General features: G+C 33.9%; 1 long non-coding RNA gene across 1 annotated transcript; it reads right to left on the bottom strand.

Moving 5' to 3' along the window:
- Positions 1–517: 517 nt before the first annotated feature.
- LOC140322061 (uncharacterized) lies at positions 518–4,483 on the bottom strand. Its single transcript, XR_011919119.1, has 5 exons — positions 4,403–4,483; positions 3,920–3,970; positions 2,464–2,505; positions 2,029–2,112; positions 518–552 (listed from the first exon to the last, which is right to left on the bottom strand). It is a non-coding gene; the product is annotated as an uncharacterized lncRNA (long non-coding RNA).
- Between the last annotated feature and the right edge of the window lie 5,112 nt (positions 4,484–9,595).

The following is a 9,595-nucleotide window of genomic DNA, read 5'->3' as shown; positions in this document are numbered from 1 at the left end:
TTTTTGCCACATCCCAAAAAAACAACAATGCCACATTTAATCCACCCAATTACCAAGGGACTTTTAAGGCAAATAATCTTAAATACATTGTTGATTGAATGGATTAAACTTGGAATTGATTTACATTGCTGAATGCAATCTGCTTTACACACTGCTATAATTTACCCAGAGCTCAGTGTACATGAACATTGCACTGGGTACTTGCATATGTTCAAAAGCCGGATCAAGTACAGAACTCTTTTGTATCCTGAAATTCTGCACATAAAGCAACATTACTCTCTTGTCTTCAATCATATTGCTTTAAAAAGTTTTATGATTCCTTGCCTTAACACATTTGACAAAGACATTGTATACAGCTTTGAGTTTATTTTTACAAAACATAATTTGTAGTTTTTCAGCATTCTTGAGAAAAGTATATTATCATGATTAATGAAACTAAGAACTAATGTAATATTTCTACTGCAAACAAATATATTTGTTAAAATTACTTCTTACCAGAACATCATTTAAAATGCCTCCCAAATCCAATCCAGATTCAGCCATAGGACCTTTCTGTACAAAGAAAAAAATAGAGGGATATAAGTACATTAATTTTCAAACAAATACTCAAATGTACACACAATTTTTCAAAATGTGTAATATAACAATACATATAACAATGCTACTACTATGGCTACCAGTAGTACTTTGATTGTATGAACTGATTTGTGTGGGTCAGAGCTAGGTTTTCTTTAAAGAAATAATTTGCAACAACAAATTCAAAGGATCTTTACAACTTTACTTTAGGCTTGCACAGGAAGCAGTGGGCCAATCCAAATAAAAAGCTGTTTTCGTTTTGGTCGATAATATCCAATGGATGGTTGATTTCCTGCATAACTGACAGTTTTAATGTCTATGAGGTTTATTTTTAAAACTGTGGATGTGACATTTACCAGACTTTTCTGAGGAAGAATTAAACACTGCAATTGAACACATGGTTGTGAAAGATCCTCCACCGAAGAATGTCAGCTAGTTGTCAGATTCAAAGTTTTATAAATAGGCCCCTATGTAATACATGCATATTTCACCATTTTGTTATTTTTTTAAAAAATGCTAAACAAACAAAAATCCCTCAAGGTCTGGCACAAATCCATAGTGGTCCTAACTTTCTGTTTAGCCTAACAACATAGAGCCTTTTCCGCCTGGAAATGAAATTATCTGACCAACATCTTTTTTCTACTCCATGTGTAGACATTACTTTTTTCCTAGACGTACAATAGTAGTGTAGTTCCAAAGAGCCACAAACTTTGGTTCTAATTTATTTAAGCTCTCTCTCAAGACTGGAGAGGCAACACTTTTACCAATGAACCTGGGTGATCCAGTGAACCTGGAATAGACTTCTTAAAAGTAATTTGCTAACTGTTAGGAAATCTTTTCTATCCTGGAGCAGATCCACTTCTGGTTAGCTGGAATAGATTGTGGTTAGCTGGTTAGATTTAATAAATTAGGTCCTTTGTGTAGGGAAAGGAGTCTTGAGAGATGACATTCTGCGGACATGCCTACTTCAGTAGGAACTGATCTCCCAGCAGATGCCACTGTGAAAATGTTACACACTAATAATGATGGGTATGCACTTTGTATTTTGCTAAAGGAGAAAAATGCTTGAGCATTGTCTTACCTCTAGGAGGTAAATTAGGTAATGCATGAACTTACACAAAAGCCATATACTTATTAAAAGCTAATAGAAAAATGACTGTGGGGTTTTTTGCTACTCTACTTTAAGTGGGTGATTTATTAAATGAGTTTAGGCTGTTTATTAATATGAATTATTCTTCAGCTTAGTGTATACGCTAAAAATTAATTTTGCAAAGAATACCCAATCACGTGCAAAGAATTTAAAAAATTACACAATTTTTACCTGCACACCTTTTTTTTTAGCTAAGTAAAATTCACTTGCAGGTTGATCAATCAATTTGCCAAATAAACAGCCTAAATTTCTCTCTATTATCATAACACAGCAGACTTTAAAACATGAAACATTTGGCTTACCATTACAAGGCACATCATTTGCATGAAACTATTTAATGAATTTGTCTTTTCTATATGCCTAGCATATGATTCATAGTCGTTTTTCTGAAAAAAAAAAAGAAACAACTAGATTAGAAATTACGTTTGTTAACCTATATCTTGTAAAGTCAAGTGTTACCCATTATTTCACAATACTAATTATTTTTATATATATATATATATATATATATATATATATATCAAACTTAATAAAATATGCTAATTAAATGTTAGCAGTGACAGGCACATTTGGTTTATAATCGACTATGGGATTCACACTTCATATTGATCATTGTAAAGCATAAGTCAATTTTTTTTATTAAAATGTACATATGTATAATGGCAAGCCTAAACATTTTTAAAAAAAAACACAGCAGAAGGACAAACAGCTAATAATGCTAATTATTACGATCTTACCTCTACTGCCTCAATCAAAATGTTGACTTTTATTTCGGTTTTCTGAAAAAAACAAATATTACACATACAATTAATGCCTAATTCTTCAAATTCTTTATTTTTATGTAATGTTAAAAAATTCTTTGCATAGCACAGGTTTGTTTTAACACTGCTCTCCCTAGCTGCACATACTTAAGAAAAATCATGCATTTAAGTATACATTCAACATTCACATTAATTTCATTACACACGTCTTAACAACCTGCTTACCTATGTCATACTTCAAGAGCCCTATCATAAATATGATTAGGGTCCTTAAAAAGCTAAAACATGCAAGCAAGTTGTTGACGTATGTGGGTTTGAATACATTTTTATTTAGGATGGATACCTGAATGCTGGAGTCTACTTTTTTATGACTTGGTGCTGAGGACTTTTCTAACATGATGTACTCCCAACTCTAATGAGCAAGACTATTAGGTAGAAGTAAATACATATTGTTAAATAAAAGAAAATAGGATTATATGCATCTAAGGGCTTATTCACAATGGCAGTGAGGTTGCAGTTACATTAACACATTGGCCCTGATTTATTAAAGTTCTCCAAGGCTGGAGAGAATACACTTTCATCAGTGAAGCTGGGTAATTTAGCAAACCTGGAATGGATTTCCTAAAATTAAGCAATTTGTTAGCTATTTGCTAGCAAATGTTTTCAATCCTGGACCAGATCCATTCCAGGTTTGCTGGATCACCCAGCTTCACTGGTTCTCCAGCCTTGGAGAACTTTAATAAATCAGGGCCATTGTATTGAATGCCACATATTTTGGAGCACCTGCAGACTGTGGAAAGTGGAATTAATTACAGGTTGTACTTTCCATTATCTACTGCAGTTTGTAACTTTGTTTTCTTTAAAACCCAGTGCAGAATTGTTTTTCTTTTTTTTTTTTGGGGGGGGGGGGGGGGTACAGTTGGGAAAAGTTTAAGGTTCTTATCTTTAAAAATAAAAACTTGGAATCCTCACTCCAATAATTGAAACCAAACCAAAATCAATTGGCGTTCCAAAATCTCACTCTGTACCGCAAGTTCATAACCACAATGTAAAGAAAAATATATATTTTAATGTACCTATTTCATACACAAAACCACCCAACCCAAGATACAAACATTATGGAGCTTTCGTATCATTTGGTTTCTGTTTAGGTTCCTATTTCTTTCTGTGACCTTACTAAAGAATTTTCCTGTCCCTTGGACACCTGTACGGGACATGGTTGTTGTCTGCACCACTGGAATAGAAGTCAAACCAGCTGTGATAATAAAAAAAATATATAAACCTTCCCGTCTATAAAAAATTGTTTTTCTTTGTGATTAAATTGGAGAGGATTACCTAAGTAAGACATTTGTCTGTATTTTAATTTTCGATAGTAGACTTAAATCAAATATTATCTTTTTATTATTATTAATTTAGGTTATGGTTATCTTACCACAGACAGAACTTTTTTGAGTCCATATCCCAGATCATTTGCCATAAGGTTCTTGAAAAAGAAGAAATACAAGTTAAATAAACAAGCAGTCGTTTAATTTTTATGTAGTATGTGATATTTTATGTAATAAGATATACAGTCATTTCATGAGATAAAGATAAAACCTACCAGCAACTCTGCTATCATCTTTGCTAAAAACATAAAGGAGTTTAGGTTGTTCACTTAGCAATGTGAATGACAGCCTTAGAGAATAGAGAATTTTTACTCTATTGAATATGGTAAAAATTCACTTTTGCAAAGAATATTCAATCATGCAAGAAAATGTGATTTTTGTGTGGGCATGTAGTAAATGTACAAATCAAAATGAAAATTCCCTTACATGGTGTTTTCAGTTTGCACCAGGAAAAGCCTATACATTTATTTAGTAACTTGGCCATTTTATTTACACATTTAGGAAAATTAGAAATAAAGCAAAATATTTACCAAAATGAGGAAGCAATCTGCTATTATGGCTCTCAGCTTGCAGCTTTTTTCAGATGGGGAACATCTGTGGCATTGCTGGAAAAAAATGTATTACATTACACAGCAGAGAACAGGTATCCTAAATGTTTATTTGCAGAATTTTTCATTCCAAAAGTCACTTGAATGAGAGCTGTAGTCTGCTTGGCCTTCAGACATAAAATTCAAGATGAAAAGCTCCAGCATTTGGATGCCTTTGGATGTGTACACAAAGAAGGCTTTTACAGAAAATATTTTAAAATCACATTTATTTATATGGGGAGATGTTTGTTGAAAAGAATAGACTTATGTCAGGGTCTCCATTAGGACACATTTCTCATGCAAATACAAACTGGATCATACTAGAAAAAATATAGCTTCTTAAAGTGGACATGAACTCCAAAAGTGAAGACATGCTATCTACATGTTATATATGGACATCTAGAAATGTCCATTGTGCATGAAAAGTTCACTGTCAAATAAACCTTTTGTTTTAAATGCTTCTAGTGGTAGTGCATATTTGGTGCTTCTAGCCTAATATCAGAATATTTGCAGTACAAAATCTGAAGCATAAAAAGAAGAAGAAGAATTTGCAGTATAGAGGAAAATGCTACTATTAACTGCTCATCTTGAGAAACTGATTCTTTCTAATAAGAAACACAAAAAATAACATGCAAGATTCTTTTATTACCTGCAAGTCATGCCATCTGCCCATTGGCAAAGCTATCATACGTGCATGGGAAAATGATTCAGTTTCCTAAGGAACAGTATGAACAAATAAATAAATTATTTCCTTTTATTATATTTTTTGAGGGTTTGAAGGAAAAAAAAAACAATAGTAAATGTTCTATTTAAAACCACTTACATGTGCATGCCCTTTTCCAATAGCATTTGCATTTGTCAAAACTAGAAAAGAAAAAAGCAAAGCACCATATTAGAAACTGTAGAGAAGTATAGTACAGTAAAAAAAAAATTAACAAAGACCTATCAGTTCTTGGTGTTTAGATTTATTTCCATAGAGGGATTCACTATCTTCCACTGCAAACTGTGGCACTACATTCATGCATGCATGTAAAAATACAACCTATATCTACAGGAAGGCTTAATTTTTCTGTGCATGTGTAAAACACTCTTGATATTATTTAGAAGCAGCACCAGTTGTGTAATAAAAGACCTGTTGGTAAAAGATGTCAGGGGTGCTGGAAAGAGACAGGGGGTGGGTAAATGAAAGAAAAACTGCATATAAGTACAGGTACCTTGAAATTACTCTGCCAGCTACAGGCAGTACTAAATTAGGAACAGCCTTTGGATATTAATTATCACTCAAGCCATTAGTGTTCTAAGTATTCGATTCGACAGCTATTCGATCGAATATGGCCTGACGCTTGAGCTGTCATCAGGGTTTACCTTTCCTCAGCCAATGTTTTTTTAACACATTTTTTACACTCGAATTGTTGTTGAATCCCTTGTTTTTCGGGTCGGGTCTATCTGAATTCGAACAGCCATTTTTAGGTCAAATATAAGGACAACCTGAATTCGGACACCAACACTACAAGACATGATCTTTCTACCATGAGCCATGTCTTTACCTATGGACCGATAATTGACATTACAGACCTTAGAAATATGGTTCATGGTGAATTTTACCAAAGTTTAGGTTGTGTAGCCCACAGCAGCTTTCCCTAGCCTCAAGTTTCCAGATTGCCTAATTTAATCTGGCTTTATGTAAAAAGTCAGAGCATCATAGGCAACACATGCTTTTTGCATCACAAATTAGTCTTAACCTGAATATTAACCTGAATATTAAAGTAAACCTGTGGGTAAATGGGCCAAATAGCAGAATAAAATAATGTTTTTATATTTGGCAATAACTATAAAAATAAATAATCAATCTGAAAAAGTATATGTTAAAAACATTGACAAAATTATTGGTACACAATTCTATATTAACTGATTAAACTACTACATAAACATATACCAGCACATACTTAGCTGGAAAATCCACCAGCACATAGCATTTACTTTGGTCTTGAATTTCCTGTTAGTTAGGCTTTGTACACATGAGTTCATTCTTGGCCGATATTACCAGTCTCAGGCGAGAATCTGACGTGTACAGAGGTTGACCAATATCCTTTCTAGATGCAATGTGACCATAAATGACTGACAATGAAAGACTGCAATAAAATGTAATGGGAGAAGAGCACAGTAGGGTGGCTCTCGTTCGTTCTGCTCCCTCCCCTTTCTATAGAACAAAATGAGCACTGTGTGTACAGTGCTCATTCGTTCATCTTTACTCTTTTGTTGCTGGAAACAATCTTAAAAGATTCTTCCCAGTTGTAAAAATTGAATGTGTGTTGGCAACCTTAAAATTTGTATAGATGTGTAAGTGTACCTGTGTGTGTATATATATATATATATATATATATATATATATATACACAAGTTATAAGTATGTTAAAGTATTAAATATGTTAAATATATATATATATATATATATATATATATATATATATATATAAATTATATAAATATTTAAATATACATTTAAAACTTACCAAGACAGGAGCCCAGAAAAAGGAATGCTAGCGTGATCTTCATGACTGAGATTATTGGTTACAGGTATCTTTAAAAAAGGCCCAACCAAATATCTGAGATTAATATTTTCACCAAGTCCCTTTTATACCCTGACAAATCGCATGTACAGAAATTACTCCACCTACTTCAGTTAGTCCCTGCTTGGGATTAGGCAGAAAAGGGCATTATCAGACCTTTCTATTTGTCTTTACAGTTTTGCATTTGTCATGACAGATATTTCTGTCATCACTAAATAAAACATGTTTCCTGTGACATGTTTGCATTTGTCACGGTTATGTTACATACAAAGATTTACTTTTCTTCTACATTTGTTAATAAGATTTTATGGCAATGATTTTTGCTTTATAGAACTTGATCAGCTGTACACACTTTTTCTTCTCTAATTTTTTCTGAATGCTGATAATAAAGGTTGTAATTACTAAGCAAAAGCTTACAAATCTTACAAAACTTAAAACAGCTGTCACAAAAATTCACTTTCAGGAATAAATATATTTCACACAAGTAATAATGCTGTACTATATATGCATGTCAATGTAAGGGGTTACAGTTAGCATACTGCCCCTTTAAAGCCATCAGAATACTGAGCAAGACGTATTTAAAAATCAAATTAAAAAAAAGAGCAAATATAAATTTTAAAGTACCCATGCTTAACGGGATCATACAATATTATTGTACGTGCCTATACCTGTTTAGCAAATTGTACAATGTTAACTTAAGAGGACAATGTAGTCCCAGATTTCTGTATGAGGACAGACACTGACCTGCTTTAAAATTGTGTGATCCCATGCGCCCCCCCATGCAGCTAGAATCTTGCCAGCCACTCAGTCACTTTATCAGCAGTTCTGGTTCCAGAACCTGCACATGTAACAGCAGGTGTCAGTGAGCGGTACCACTCACTATCTTCCCAGTACAATCCCTATGGAACTGCTGCCTAAGTGGAACATTTCAATAGTTGTATTTTTTGTTCTAATGTGTTTGTTCATTTTTTACTAGAAAAGAAGAAAAAATGATAATGTGACAAGCAACACGATTGATTATAAATTAATTAAACATGCATGTGCCATAGAAAGCAACATTCACAATCTATTTGCATGCAGTTCTGTACTGAGAAGTCAGAGGCAATAGTTTTTTCACTCTCAAAATTGTTCAGGTATCCACCTTCTCTCCTAATTAAAAATCAGAACATACAAAAGTTTTTTTTCTGACATGCCTTAAAGGCACCACTTGAAACCTCAACTACAATATTCAAACTCTTTGCTGTAAAACAAATAGGATACATCTGTTTGATAAGAGGAAATGTATACAGTATGAGAATCCAAACACTGAATATGCAGCATTCAGTTCGCGAAACGAAACACGTATCATGAGTTGAAATCTGCAGCATGCATATCACATATAATAAAAGACCTCATACCATAAATATTAATACAATTAAAACTGTGATAACACAGCTAAAAAAATGTTTTTTTTTCACTTGCCAAGAATTTTTTAATAAAGTTAGTGTATTTCAGGTCTGGCAAATACAGAAATGCCATCAGTTTTAATTAATTGGCTCTAGTTCTTGTGATACGGGAATCAGAAAAGACGAATTTACCAACAACAAATATTAACACAGCATATTATTATCAATCTTTATTGTTGTTTAACCCCCCTACTGTTCCAATTGTGTCCTAATTTCAATGCAAAAAGTGTTACTTTTTTTTGCATAGAAATTTATTTTACATCATAGGCTATAATTCTTAGGAATAACTCACTGAATTTCCTGACGCTCTGCCTGTCCGCACCGACGCATGTACCGATCGCACTGGGAAACCCCTGAGATAGTCTCTGCACTTCGCGGCTGAAGATCGAAGAGGACGGACATGTCCCCAAGACCTGCGGGGACCTGCAGATGCCGAAGGACGCCGATGGATCAAGGTAAGTGAGTTTTTTAAAGTTTTAAGCGACCCCGAGTGTGACTCCGGATTACCGTTTGTGGCATAGAAAATCCACTCCTAGTCACACTCGGGAATACCGCTAGGGGTTAAATGACCCTAATATATTTTGCTACATTTGTGGTGAATATTCTCAGCAAAAACAGTAAAGAAACATCACAGAATTTGTGAAACAAGCATATTGTGCATATTTTGGTATTAAACCGGGGGTCTAGGATAAATATTGGGCTCCCCGTATGGTATGCAAAACCTGTGTAGAGTGTCCATATCAGTGGAAAAATGGAAATATGGAAAGTTTGAAATACCTATGGTATGGCGAGACCTCAAAAATCATCATAATGATTGTTATTATTGTGCTGTGAATATAAAAGGTTTCAATCAATTTACAAGAAAAACAAGTGGGAGTACCTTGATTTGGAATCAGCAAGACAACCTGTGCAACACGGTGCTGTTGTTCCCATACCAGTGTTCAGTACACTCCCTGATATTGATCCGACATGAAGGATATACGGGGTTTGGAGTGTAATCCAGGAGTTAGCAGTGGAAGTGAATATGAAGGAAGTGTTTCATCAAACCAGCAGTTCTCCCAAGAAGAGCTCAATGATTTAATACGTGACCTAAGTCTGTCAAAACAAGCATCTGAACTTTT

The sequence above is a fragment of the Pyxicephalus adspersus genome, chromosome 2, assembly GCF_032062135.1.
Source record: "Pyxicephalus adspersus chromosome 2, UCB_Pads_2.0, whole genome shotgun sequence".
Lineage (NCBI taxonomy): Eukaryota > Metazoa > Chordata > Amphibia > Anura > Pyxicephalidae > Pyxicephalus > Pyxicephalus adspersus.
This window is presented reverse-complemented; position numbering and strand designations above follow the sequence as displayed.